The following is a 14,711-nucleotide window of genomic DNA, read 5'->3' on the forward strand; positions in this document are numbered from 1 at the left end:
TTGCTAATACATTTGTTTTTTATTGTTGTTGTGACAACCACAAATTTGGTGGCTTAAAATAATAGAAATTTATTATCTTATACTTCTGGAAGTCAAGAGGCCAAAATGGATGTCAGTGGGCTTAAACTAAGATACAAGCCGGGCTTCATTTCTTCTGAAGGCTCTAGGTAGAAGACAATCCATTTCTTTGTCCTTTCCAACTTTTAACAGCTGCCCATTTTGCTAGCTTCTTGTTCTCTTTCATCTTCAAACCCAGCAATGGTCCATTCGGTTCTCACAGCACAACATTCTGATTTTTCTGCCTTTCTCTCCTATCTTTTAAGGAACCTTTTGATTACATGTATGCACCTACATCATCCAGAATACGCTCTTTATTTTAAGGTCAGCTATTTGGCATCCTTAACACCATCAGCAAACTTAATACCACTTGCCATGCAACTCAACACATTCACAGGCTCTGGAGATTAGGACTTAGACCACCTGCAGCAGGGAGGGTCTTATCCTGCTTACCCAACTAATAGAGCTAAATATTTAGCATATTTTACTGTTAGTTTATATTTTTTCTGTGAATGGTTTTTGCTTTTTACTATTTTTTTATGAAGTTCATATTTTTTCTTTCTGCCACCCAGGCCAGAGTGCAGGGGTGTGATCTTGGCTTGCTGCACCTCTGCCTCCAGGGTTCAAGCGATTCTTCTGCCTCAGCCTCCCTAGTATCTGGAATGACAGGCGTCCACCACCATGCCTGGCTAATTTTTTTTTTGTATTTTTAGTAGAGACAGGGTTTCACCATGTTGGCCAGGCTGGTCTCGAACGCCTGGCCTCAAGTAATCTGCCCACCTCGGCCTCCCAAAGTTCTGGGATTACAGGCATGAGCCACCGCACCTGACTTTCTTACTGCTTTCTAAATGTTTCTTTATATTTATCATATTGTAGTAAACCTGTTATGTATCCTTTTCTCTAAACTTTACTTTGCCCTTTTAATTATGTCCCATTTCTATTCTGATGAATGCAGTTTTCATGTTGATTCCCCAGTGCTTTTATTTATACTTTTGATTGCTTGGTCTTTACTTCTCCCATTGTTACCATGCATAATATCATAATAATTCTTATTTTATTTTAATTTTGTGTTGTTTCTTTTTAATTTTTCCTCATTCCATATGTAAAGTTTTCAGTCATATGTTTATCAAATGTTTCCAGAACCTACATAACAATGCTTTTTAAAAAACTGGATAAAGCACTTGCAGATGGGCAGGTCATTTTCATTTTGAGAATATATTGCTTCAATTTTTATTCTGTTCTGTTTGTCTCATACATAACTATTGTCTCCTTTCAATTAGTTTGCAAGTTTATTAAGGATATGTGATGTGTCTTTTATTGTTTTTATACTCCTTCTGCTACTTAATAAGCAGGGGTCACATAAAAATTTGTGTTGACAAATTTAAAAATATTAGCATATTCCCAGCATTTATTAGCTAAAATATGGTAACAAATCTCACAACTACTGCCAGAAATAATACCAAAATCACACAGAAACTATGTGATGTGATAAATTTGTGTCTGTTGTAATTACGTAAATAAAACAAAGTGAGAGTAAATTCAAATAATATTTACTTAAGGTTTAAGAAATTGAAATGCAAATGAATTCTACATTTTCAAAGGTAGGTGGTCTTTTGAAGTGAATATTATAATTCTTAGTTGATTTTATTTTAATATGGAATTAATTTACATCAAGAAGAACATATTTTAGGAATTATAACAACTAGCAAACTAATGTAATATATATGAATTTTGAGTTTAGAATTTTCTTTTTGAAAAGTAATCTGTTATGCAAAGAGCTGTCATATTAAAAATATAACTTAATTGAAGTCATATAATTTTGCAGGCTTATTTGTTCTTAGTTTAGCCATATTCCAGTTGTTTCCTCAAGTTATGACTCAAGTTTCACTAGCTAAATTGCTCAGATTCTCCTAATGGCTAATTATGCCATCAATTACGTTGGTTAACAGTATAAAGCTACACTACTATTACTCTATACCTTTTAACATTACTTGAGTTCATTTTGAACTTTGTCAGTGTCAGTGTATTTACTCTTAGTGTGATTTAAAGAAAAAGTCATGATTATTTTGTGACTCAAAAATGAAGAGTTAGGAGAATTATTTTAGCCCTATTTACTAAATTTCAGTGAACAGTATGGCACGTTGAAACACAACCTCTGTGATATGTTATTTTGGAACATGAAAATGGCAAATATTTCAGAAAAGTTTCCTGAATGAAAAGTTAAATGTGATTTTAGCAAGATTTGGGGGTGCATGTGTGTGCATGCGAGGAAAAAAAAAAAACAAAAAACAAAAAAAAACTTGAGACAAGTTTAATTTGATGGAGTTTAATTGAACAACAACAACAAAAAGACAGAAAGAATAAAACAACACATGAATCACGAGCAGCCTCCAGAATCACAGTAGTCCCAGAGAGACTCCAGGGGTGCCTCGTGGTCAAACAACTTTATAGACACAAAAGGTAAAGTGATGTACAGGAATCAGAAGTGAGGTACAGAAACAGTGAAATTGGTTACAGCCCAGTGTTTGCCTTATTTGAACGCAGTTTGAACACTCAGCAGTCTATGAGTGGTTGAAGTATGGCCGCAGGGATTGGCCAACAATCAGCTATTGTTACAGGAGCATGCTACTAAGTTAGGTTTTCACTTTTGTCTGCCTATTAAGCTAGGTTATGATTCATCCACAAGGACTCAAATATAGAAGTACAGATTCGTTCTCAGGCCATATTAAATTTGCTTTAAAAATGCACACCTGCAATCTATGTATGGGTAGAATGCATTTTAATGATTAATTTAAAACAATGAACAAATGAATGCATTTATTTAACCTTTGTTTATTCTGTTAGTAATATGATTTGGCTGTCTCCCCACCCAAATCTCAACTTGAATTATATCTTCCAGAATTCCCTCATGTTGAGTAGGGTCCCAGGGGAAGGTAAATGAATCATGGGAGCCGGTCTTTTCCATGCTATTCTCATGATAGTGAATAAGTCTCACAAGATTTGAAGCGTTTATCAGGGGTTTCTGCTTTGGCTTCCTCCTCATTTTCTGTTGCCGCCACCATGTAAGAAGTGTCTTTCACCTCCCATTATGATTCAGAGGCCTCCCCAGCCATATAGAACTCTAAGTCCAACTAAACCTCTTTTACTTCCCAGTCTCACTTGTGTCTTTTCAGCAGCATGGAAATGGACTAATACAGCAAATTGGTACTGGTAGAGTGGAGTGTCGCTGAAAAGATACCCAAAAATGAAGAGGCTACTTTGGACCTGGATAGTAAGCAAAGGTTGGAACAGTTTGGAGGGCTCAGAAGAAGACAGGAAAATGTGGAAAAGTTTGGAACTTTCCAGAGACTTTTTAATAGCTTTGCCCAAAATGCTGATAGCGACATGAACAATAAGGTCCAGGCTGAGGTGGTCTCAGATGGAGATAAGGAATTTGTTGGGAACTGGAGCAAAGTGACTCTTGTTATATTTTAGCAAAGAGGCTGGTGGCATTTTGCCCCTGCTCTAGAGATATGTGGAAGTTTGAACTTGAGGGAGATGATTTAGAGTATCTGGTTGAAGAAATTCTTCAGCTGCAAAGCATTCAGAAGGTTACTTGGGTGCTATTAAATGCATTCCATTTTAAAAGGGAGACACAGCATAAAAGTTCAGAAAATTTGCAGCCTGATGATGCACTGGAAAAGAAATATATATTTTTTGAGGAGAAATTCAAGCCAGCTACAGAAATTTCCATAAGTAATAAGGAGCCAAATGTTAATCCACAAGACAATGGAGAAAATGTCTCCAGAGCATGTCACAGGTCTTCATGGCAGCCCTTCCCCTCACAGACCCAGAATCCTGGCAGGAAATATGGTTTTGCAGGGGGGACCCGGGGTCTCACTGTTGTGTGCCTAGAGACTTGGCGCCCTGCATCTCAGCTGCTCCAGCCATTGCTGAAAGAGGCCAAGGTATAGCTCGGTTCATGGTTTCAGGGGGTTCAAGCCCCAAACCTTGGCAACTTCCATGTGGTGTTGATCCTGTGAGTGCACAGAAGTCAAGAATTGAGGCTTGGGAACCTCAACCTAGATTTCAGAAGATGTATGGAAATGCTTAGATGCCCAGGTGACAGTTTTCTGCAGGGGTGGGGCCCTCTTGCAGAATCTCTGCTAGGTCAGTGTGGAAGGGAAATGTGGGGTCAGAGCCCCCACGGAGTCCCCACTGGGGCACTGCCTAGTGGAGCTGTGAGGAAAGGGCCAGTGTCCTCCGGACCCCACAATAGTAGATTCTCCAACAGCTTGCACTGTGCACCTGGAAAAGCAGCAGACACTCAACACCATCCCATGAAAGCAGCCAGGGGGAGGCTGTACCCTGCAAAGCCACAGGGGCGGAGTTGTCCAAGACCATGGGAACCTACCTCTTACATCAGCATAACCTGGATGTGAGACGTGGAGTCAAAGGGGATCATTTTGGAGCTTTAAAATGTGCCCTGCTGGATTTCAGATTTGCATGAGACATGTAACCCCTTTATTTTGGCCAATTTCTCCTATTTGGAACAGCTGTATTTATCCAATATCTGTACTCCCCTTGTATCTAAGAAGTAACTAGCTTGCTTTTGATTTTACAGGCTCATGGTGGAAGGGACTTGCCTTATCTCAGATGAGACTTTGGACTGTGGATTTTTGGATTAATGCTGAAACGAGTTAAGACTTTAGGAGACTGCTGGGAGGGCATGATTGGTTTTGAAGTGTGAGAACATTAGATTTGGAGGGACCAGGGGTGGAATGGTATGGTTTGGCTGTGTCCCCACCCAAATCTCAACTTGAAATGTAACTCCCAGAATTCCAATGTGTTGTGGGAGAGACCCAGCGGGAGGTAATTGAATGAAGGGGGCCAGACTTTCCCATGCTATTCTCATGATAGTGAATAAGTCTCACAGGATCTGAAGGGTTTATCAGGGGAAGCTGCTTTTGATTCCTCCTCATTTTCTGTTGTCTCTACCAAGTAAAAAGTACCTTTTGCTTCCCACCATGATTCTGAGACCTCCCCAGCTATGTGGAACTGTAAAGTCCAATTAAACCTCTTTTTCTCCGCCAGTCTCAGGTATGCTTTTATCAGCATCACGAATAAAGACTAGTATAGTGAATGACTTAGCTCAAATTCTATTGAAAAGAACAATACAAATACTTAGAAGTTAATTTTCAAAATGTATAATAATGCTATATAAAGAATTCTATTACTATGGGTACTTTCAATTTGGGGAATGGAAAAAGGTTTCGATGCCAGTCTAGGAACTCAATGAAATAAAAACCGAGATGAATTGATTATGAAAGTGTGAGAAATTTATTGGGGATAACCCCTGGGTATTAGGGTTCTACGGAGAAACATACACACGTGTGTGTGTTTGTGTGTGTGTGTGTGTGTTAAGTGTATGTGTGTGTATCATGTCCGAGAGAGACAGAGAGAGAGAGAGAGAGAGAGAAACTAGGAGTTGGCTCATACAGCTATAGATGATGAGAAGTCCTTTTACCTGCTATCTGCAAGATGGAGAACAGGGAATGGTGGTGATATTCTGGTTGAGCCCGAAGACTTGAGAATCAAGAAAATCAATAATGAGTTCCCAATCTGAGTTCAAAGACCTGAGAATGAGGGTGTGTGAATGTGGGTGCAAAGATATAAATCTTGGAGTCCAAAGGCTCATGAACTAGGATCTTTGTTGTTAGAGTAGAAGCAGGTGACAGATGAAACAGCACAGACTAGACAATGCCCACCCACAATAGTGAAGGGAATATTCCTTACTCAGTTTACTAATTCAAACGTTAGTCTCTCTCAGAAAACCCCCCACAGACACACACCCAAAATAATGCTTTATCAGCTATTTGAGCATTCCTTGGCTCAGTTAAGTTGACACACACAATTAACCATCACAATCCATGAAATATAAAGATCAGAGAGACAAGGAGTAGTTCGAGTTTTAGACTGCAATGCTAATTTGAAACCTGTGAAATTAGAGGCGGAAGAAAGCAGATTGGGTGGAAAGAGCCTCATATGTCAGTGAAGCTTTTAGAAAAAGCCCTCAGTCCCAAACAGTGAACTACAGTGCAAAGATTGTCCTGTGCTGGGCAGAAATGGTGAGATGCTAGTACCTCTTCTATGTCAAATCATTGAGTAGAAATTGTTCAGAAGAGAATTGCCTCACCTCAAATGCTGTGGTTATTTCTCAAAGTGCTGCAGTTGGAGGCTATTGGTTAATTGCACTTGTGTATCAGCTTGTTTCTTGAAAAGAGTTCTGTGTGAGCATCCACATGGCTGCCAGAATTTTATAGAAAATATGATTCTAATTTAATCCTTTCACAACAGTGAATATTTGTTGAACATCTATCCTGTGTCAGATAATAAGAATATTTTTCTAAGTAATTCTTTATCTAGTTTTTAAGTGTTTATAAAGAGGACATATGTGCATAGTCAATTTTATTGAAGGCATTGTATTGTACTGTGTGCTGTATAACTTTCTGCAGTCAGATAATGTATAGGAGACCAAGTTGTAAATGTTGTTTGGCTCTTGATGATGGGAGGCCTCATATTACAGGCCCAGAACTTTTGGGTTTTACCCCAAAAGCAATTGTAAAACACTTTAAGAAAAAGTGTGACATAATCAGATTAGCTTTTAATACTATACGAATGATTATCTGGAGAATTGGAGAGAGAGAGATAAAAGGATAGTTATATCAAAACCAATTTAAAGGTATTATTCGAAAAACAAGGTGAGACATGACATAAATTGGGATATATGTGAATAAAATAAGAGAAAAGGCAATGACTAGAAGGATATCTTGAGAGAGTGTATATAAGACTTAGCAAATCGTTACATGACAACACTCCTAAGTAAGCAGGAGAAAGAGAAGAAATGGTAGATGTATTTTGAGTATTATTATCAGCATTATCTTCACCATCGTCATCATCATTAATATTGTTTGGCTGAGGAGTGGGTAAGATGAAAGAAATTACGCTTTCTATGCATTGAGTCTGAACGACCTGCTGGACAGTTAGGTGGAGATGCCAATTAGGCAGTTGAAAATACAGTCTGAATCTTGAAGTAGACGTCTAATGATATATTGGGCAATCTTTAGTATATAACCACAATTATATAACACTTTGGAATGGATATATTTATATAGGAAATTTAGGCAGGAGAAATAAATGTTAGAACTCTCAAGTTTCTGCATAGTAAAGGAAATAATCAACAGTAGAAAGATAATCTACAGAATGAGAGAAAATATTTGTGAACCATACATCTGACAAGGGGTTAATATCCAAAATACATAAGGAACTCAAACATCTCAGTAGCAAGAAAACAAATAACCTAAATTTTTAAAATGGACCAACGACATTTCTCAAAGGAAAACAACAAATGAACAACAGGTACCTGACAAAATGTTAATATCAGATGGCTGACGAGAAGAAGCGGTGATCAGAGGCTCCCATCGAAAGTTACTGTAATTAGTGTGTGAATCCTGCACCAGCAACTGAGGCATCCAGGTTCTTGCATCAGAACTGACTAGACGGCTGACATGATCCTCGGAGAGGAAGGAAGAGCAGTGTGGTGCCGCGGCCCTCCGGAGAGCCGCACGGGGCAGGAGAGTTCCCACTCCTCAGCCAGCGGGGGCTGTGGGTGAGTGTGCTACCCAGCTAGGGAAACTGTGCTTTTTCCATGGAACTGTGTAACCCACAGATCAAAAAATTCCCCTTGTGAACCCACGCCACCCGAGCTTGGGTTCCCAACCCTAGAACGGTGCAGATTCTCAACAGCATCTCAGCTAGTATCTGCTTAAGTCTGCCCAGCTCCCAGGGAAAGGGGCAACCAGCACCACAGCTGCAACTGCCTGTGGTCTAAGCCTTTTGAGCGCCTTAGGGGAGGGGCCGCTGCCGCACTGGGACTCATAACTGCCTAACATGCTAGGCTTCCTAGGTTGGGGAAGTGTGACATGCATCTCTACAAATCCAAGTCTTGTTTTTCCCCTGCTGGAGTCAGGGAGGCTGGACAGCTTGGTCTCCACAAGGTGTCACCCACAGCCCAACACACCGGCTGTGGCAGACTATGGCCAGAGCACCTCTTCAGGCCTGACCCTGACACGTGCTTTCTCACTGGGCCGGGCCTCCCTGCAGTAACTTCAACAACTTCAGCTAGAGGCTCAGGGACAGAACCCTGATCTCCTGGGCCTGAGCCCCTAGGGGGAGGAGTGGCCGCAATCTCTGTGGACCAGAAGACTCAGCCTTTCCTCCTGGTAGTTTTGAGGAATCCAGGCAGCCCAAATGAGTGGATTTCTCCCCAGCAAAGCACACCCCTTCCCCCAAGGGACAAAGTGCTTCATTAAGTAGGTCCTGTTCCTTGTGCCATCCAACAGAGTGAGACCCGCCAATAAGGGTTTTCAGACACCCTGTACAGGAACAATCCTGCTGACATCAATTTGGTGCCCCTTGGGGTCAGAGATCCCAGAAGAAGAAGCAGGCACACATCCTTGGTGTTCGCCAGCCTCCCTGAGTGACATCTCCAGGCATGGGAGTGAACCAGAGGAATAGAGTCTGAAGTGAACCCCAAGCAAACAGCAGGAGTCCTACAGAGGAGGGACTGGGCCATTGAAAGGAAAACAAACAGAAAGCAACAACAACAGCATCAACAACAACAAAATGTCCCCACAAAAACCCAATCCAAGAGTCAGCAGCCTCAAAGATCCAAACTAGACAAACTCACGATGATGAGAAAGAATCAATGAAAAAACACTGAAAACCCAAAAGGTCAGAGTGCTTTTCCTCCACCAAATGATCACAGTGCCTCTCCAGCAAGGGCACAGAACTAGACGGAGGATAAGATGGAAGAATTAACAGACATAGGTGTCAGAAGACGGTTAATAAAAAACTCTGCTGAGCTAAAGGAGCATGTTCTAACCCATTTCAAAGAAGCTGAGAACCTTAATAAAATGTTAGAGGAACTGCTAACTAGAATAACCAGTTAAAAGGGGAACATAAATGACCTGATAGAGTTGAAAAGCACGGCATGAGAACTCCATGAAGGATACACAAGTATCAATAACTGAATCAACCAAGCAGAAGAAAAGATATCAGAGTTTGAAGAGCACTTTGCTGAAATAAGGCATACAGACAAGATTAGAGAAAAAAAAAGAAAAGAAAAGGAATAACCAAAACCTTCAAGAAATATGGGACTATGTAAAAAGACTGAACTTATGATTGATTGGAGTACCTGAAGGAGATGGGGAGAATGGAAACAAGCTGGAAAACACACTTTAGGCTATTATTTAGGAGAAATTCTGCAACCTGAAAAGACAGGCCAACATGCAAATTCAGGAAATACAGAGAACACCACTAGGATACTCCATAAGAAGATCATCCCCAAGACACATAATCATCAGATTCTCCAACGTTAAAATGAAGGAAAAAAATGTTAAAGGTAGCCGAAGAGAAAGATCAGTTCACCTATAAAGGGAAGCCAATCAGACTAACAGTGCACCCCTCAGCAGAAGCCCTACAAGCCAGAAGAGATTGGGGCCCAATAGTCAACATTTTTAGAGAAAAGAATTTTCAACCCAGAATTTCATATTGAGCCAAACTATGCTTCATAAGCGAAGGAAAAATAAAATCCTTTCCAGACAAGCAAATACTGAGGAATTTCATCACCACCAGGCCTGCCTGGCAAAAGCTCCTGAAAGAAGCACTAAATATGGAAAGAAAAGAACTGGTAGCAGCCACTGCAAAAACACACCAAAATATAAAGACTGATGACACTGTGAAGAAACTGCATCAACTTATGTGCAAATAACCAGATGGCATCATGATTACAGGATTAAATTCACACATAATGATACTAACCTTAAATGTAAATGGGCTAAATGTCCCAATTAAAAGACACAAACTGGCAAATTGGATAAAGAGTGAAGACTCATCAATGTGCTGTATTCAGGAGACCCATCTTATGTGCAGACACACATAGGTTCAAAATAAAGAGATAGAGGAAAATTTACCAAGCAAATGGAAAGAAAAAAAAAAATGAAGGGGTTGAAATCCTAGTTTCTAACAAAACACAGTTTAAACCAACAAAGATAAAGAAATACAAAGACGGGCATTAGATGATGGTAAAGGGAACAATTCAACAAAAAGAACTAACTATCTTAAATACATATGCACCAGATACAGGAGCAACCAGATTCACAAAACATGTTCTTAGAGACCTGAAAGACACTTAGACACCCACACAGTAATTGTGGGAGACATTAACACCACACTGTCAATATTAGACAGATCAATGCGATAGAAAATTAACAAGGATATTCAGGACTTGAACTCAGCTCTGGATCAAGTGGACTTCATCTACATAACTCTCCACCCCAATCAACAGAATATATCTTTTTCTCAGTGCCACATGGCACTTATTCTAAAATCAACCACATAATTGGAACCTCAGCATATGCAAAAGACCTGAAATCATAACAAACAGTCAACAGACCACAGTGCCATCAAATTAGAACTCAGGATGGAGAAACTCACTCAAAACCACACAATTTCATGGAAATTGAACAACCTGCTCCTGAATGATTCCCAGGTAAATAATGAAATTAAGGCAGAAATCAAGAAGTTTTTCAAAACCAATGAGAACAAAGAGACAATGTACCAGAATCTCTGAGATACAACTAAAGCAGTGTTAAGAGGGAAATTTACAGCACTAAATACCCATATCAGAAAGCTAGAAAGATCTCAAATCAATACCCTAACATCACAATTAAAAGAGCTAGAGAGGCAAAAGCAAACTAACAAAACCTAGCAGAAGACAAGAAATAACTAAAATCAGAGCAGAATTGAAGGTGATAGAGTCACAGAAAATCCTCCAAAAGACTGAGAACCGAGCAGCATTTTTTTCTTTTTTCTTTTCTCTCTCTCTTTTTTTTTTTTTTTTTTTTTTTTGAGGCGGAGTCTCTCTGTGTCGCCCAGGCTGAAGTGCGGTGGCGCAATCTCGACTCACTGCAAGCTCCACCTCCCAGGTTCATGCCATTCTCCTGTCTCAGCCTCCTGAGCAGCAGGGACTACAGGCGCCCACCACCTCGCCTGGCTAATTATTTTGTGTTTTTAGTAGAGACAGGGTTTCACCGTGTTAGCCAGGATGGTCTCGATCTGCTGACCTCATGATCCGCCCACGTCGGCCTCCCAAAGTGCTGAGATTACAGGCGTGAGCCACCACGCCCGGCCCCCAGGAGCTACTGTGTTGTTTTTTTTTTTTTTTTTGAAAAATTTAACAAAACAAATAGTTCACTAGCTAGACAAATAAAGAAAAGAGAAGAATCAATAAAAAATGAAAAAGAGTATCTCAACACTGACCCCACAGAAATATAAACTACCATCAGATAGCACTATAAACAGCTCTGCACAAATAAACCAAAAAATCTAGAAAAAATGGATACATTTCTGGACACATATAGCCTCCCAGGACTAAACCAGGAAGAAGTCAATTCCCTGAATAGACCAATAACAAGTTCTGAAATTGAGGCAGTAATTAACAGCCTACCAACCAAAAAAACCCCAGGACCAGATGGATTCACGTCGAATTCTACCAGAGGTAGAAAGAGGAGCTGGTACCATTCCTTCTGAAACTATTCCAAACACTTGAAAAGGAGAGAGTCCTCTCTAACTCACTTTATGAAGCCAGCATTATCCTGACACCAAAACCTGGCAGACACACCACCACGATGACAACAAATAAAACTTTGGGCCAATAACCGTGATGAACACCAATGTGAAAATCCTCAATAAGATACTGGCAACTGAATCCAGCAGCACATCAAAAAACTTATCCAACATAATCAAGTTGGCTTCACCCCTGGGGTATAAGGCTGGTTTAACATATGCAAATCAATACATGTAATCTGTCATATAAACAGACCAAAAGACAAAAACCACACGATTATCTCACTAGATGCAAAAATGTCCTTTGATAAAATTTAACATCTCTTCATGTTAAAAACTCTCCATGAACTAGACATTGATGGAATATAACTCAAAATAATAAGAGCTATTTATGACAAACCCACAACCAATATCATACTGAATGGGCAAATCTGGAATCATTTCCTTTGAAAACTGGTACAAGACAAGAATGCCCTCTCTCACCACTCCTATGCAACATAGTATAGGAAGATCTGGTTGGGGCTATTAGGCAACAGAAAGATACAGAGGGTATTCAGTTAGAAGGAGAGGAAGTTAAATTGTCTCTGTTTGCAGATGACATTATTATATACTTAGAAAACCCCATCATCTCCACCCCAAAACTCCTTAATCGGATAAGGAATATCAGAAAAATCTCAGGATATAAAATCAATGTGCAAAAATCACAAGAATTCCTTTACACAAAAAGTAGACAAGCACAAAGCCAAATCAAGAATGATACCGGCAAACCGAATCCAGCAGCACATCGAAAAGCTTATCCACCATGATCAAATGGGCTTCGTCTCTGGGATGCAAGGCTGGTTCAACATACTCAAATCAATAAATGTAATCCAGCATATAAACAGAACCAAAGACAAAAACCACATGATTATCTCAATAGATGCGGAAAAGGCCTTTGACAAAATTCAACAGCCCTTCATGCTAAAAACTCTCAATAAATTTGGTATTGATGGAACGTATCTCAAAATAATAAGAGCTATTCATGACAAACCCACAGCCAATATCATACTGAATAGGCAAAAACTGGAAGCATTCCCTTTGAAAACTGGCACAAGACAGGGATGCCCTCTCTCACCACTCCTATTCAACATAGTGTTGGAAGTTCTGGCTAGGGCAATCAGGCAAGAGAAAGAAATAAAGGGTACTCGGTTAGGAAAAGAAGAAGTCAAATTGTCCCTGTTTGCAGATGAAATGATTGTATATTTAGAAAACCCCACAGTCTCAGTGCAAAATCTCCTTAAGCAGATAAGCAACTTCAGCAAAGTCTCAGGATACAAAATTAATGTGCAAAAATCACAAGCATTCTTATACACCAGTAACAGACAAACAGAGAGCCAAATCATGAATGAACTTCCATTCACAATAGCTTCAAAGAGAATAAAATACCTAGGAATCCAACTCTCTGCTTAAGGAGATCCAAAAATGTGCCCGCATAGCCAAGACAAACGTAAGCAAAAAGAACAAAGCTGGAAGCATGATGCTACCTGATTTCAAACTATACTTCAAGGCGACAGTAGCCAAAGCATCCTGGTACTGGTACCAAAACAGAGATATAGACCAGTGGAAAAGAACAGAGACCTCAGAACTAATACCACCCATCTACAACCATCTGACCTTTGACAAACCTGACAAAAACAAGCAATGGAGAAAGGATCACCTATTCAATAAACGGTGATGAGAAAACTGGCTAGCCATATGCAGAAAACAGAAATGGGACGCCTTCCTTACACCTTCTACAAAAATTAACTCAAGATGGATTAAAGGCTTAAATGTAAAACCCAAAACCGTAAAAACACTGGGAGAAAACCTAGGCAATACCATTCAGGACATAGGCATGGTCAAAGACTTCATGACTGAAACACCAACTGGCAACAAAAGCCAAAATTGACAAATGGGATCTAATTAAAGAACTTCTACACAGCAAAAGAAATTATCATCAGATTGAACAGGCAACATACAGAATGGGAGAAGAATTTTGCAAGATACTCATCTGTCAGAAATCTAATATCCAGAATTTACAAGGAGCTTAAACAAATTTACAAGAAAAAAACAACCCCATGAAAAAGTGGGCAAAGTATATGAACAGATTCTTCTCAAAAGAAGACATTTACATGGCCAACAAACATATGAAAAAAAGCTGAACATCACTGATCATTAAAGAAATGCAAATGAAAATCACAATGAGATACCATCTCACACCAGTCAGAATGGCAATTATGAAAAAGTCAAGAAGCAATAGATGCTGGCAAGGCTGTGGAGAAACAGGAACACTTTTACATTTTTGGTGAGAATGTAAATTAATTCAAGCATTGTGGAAGACAGTGTGGCAATTCCTCAAGGATCTAGAACGAGAAATACCATTTGACCCTGCAATCCCATTACTAGGTATATACCCAAAAGAATATAAATCATTCTGCTATAAAGACACATGCACACATATGTTTATTGGAGCACTATTTACAATAGCAAAATCACAGAACCAACCCAAATGCCCATCAATGATGGACTTGATAAAGAAAATGTGGTACATATACACCATGGAATACTATGCAGCCATAAAAGGAAATGAGATCATGTCCTTTCCAGAGACATGGTTGAAGCTGGAAGCCATTATCCTAAGCAAACTAATTCAGGAATAGAAAACCAAACACCACATGTTCTTGTTCATAAGTGAGAGTTGAACAATGAGAACACACGGACACAGGGAGGGGAACATCACACATCAGAGCCTGTTAGAGGGTAGGGAGTGAGAAGAGGGAACTTAGAGGACAGATCGATAGGTGCAGCAAACCACCATGGCACACGTTTACCTATGTAGTAAACCTGCACGTTCAAATTGAATGGCTATTCTCAAAAGGACAAGAGATAACAATATTAGTAAGGACGTAGAGAAAAAGAAACCCTTGTACACTGTTGTTACAAATATAAATTAGTATAGCCATTATGGC

The sequence above is a fragment of the Piliocolobus tephrosceles genome, chromosome 2, assembly GCF_002776525.5.
Source record: "Piliocolobus tephrosceles isolate RC106 chromosome 2, ASM277652v3, whole genome shotgun sequence".
In the NCBI taxonomy this organism is placed as follows: domain Eukaryota; kingdom Metazoa; phylum Chordata; class Mammalia; order Primates; family Cercopithecidae; genus Piliocolobus; species Piliocolobus tephrosceles.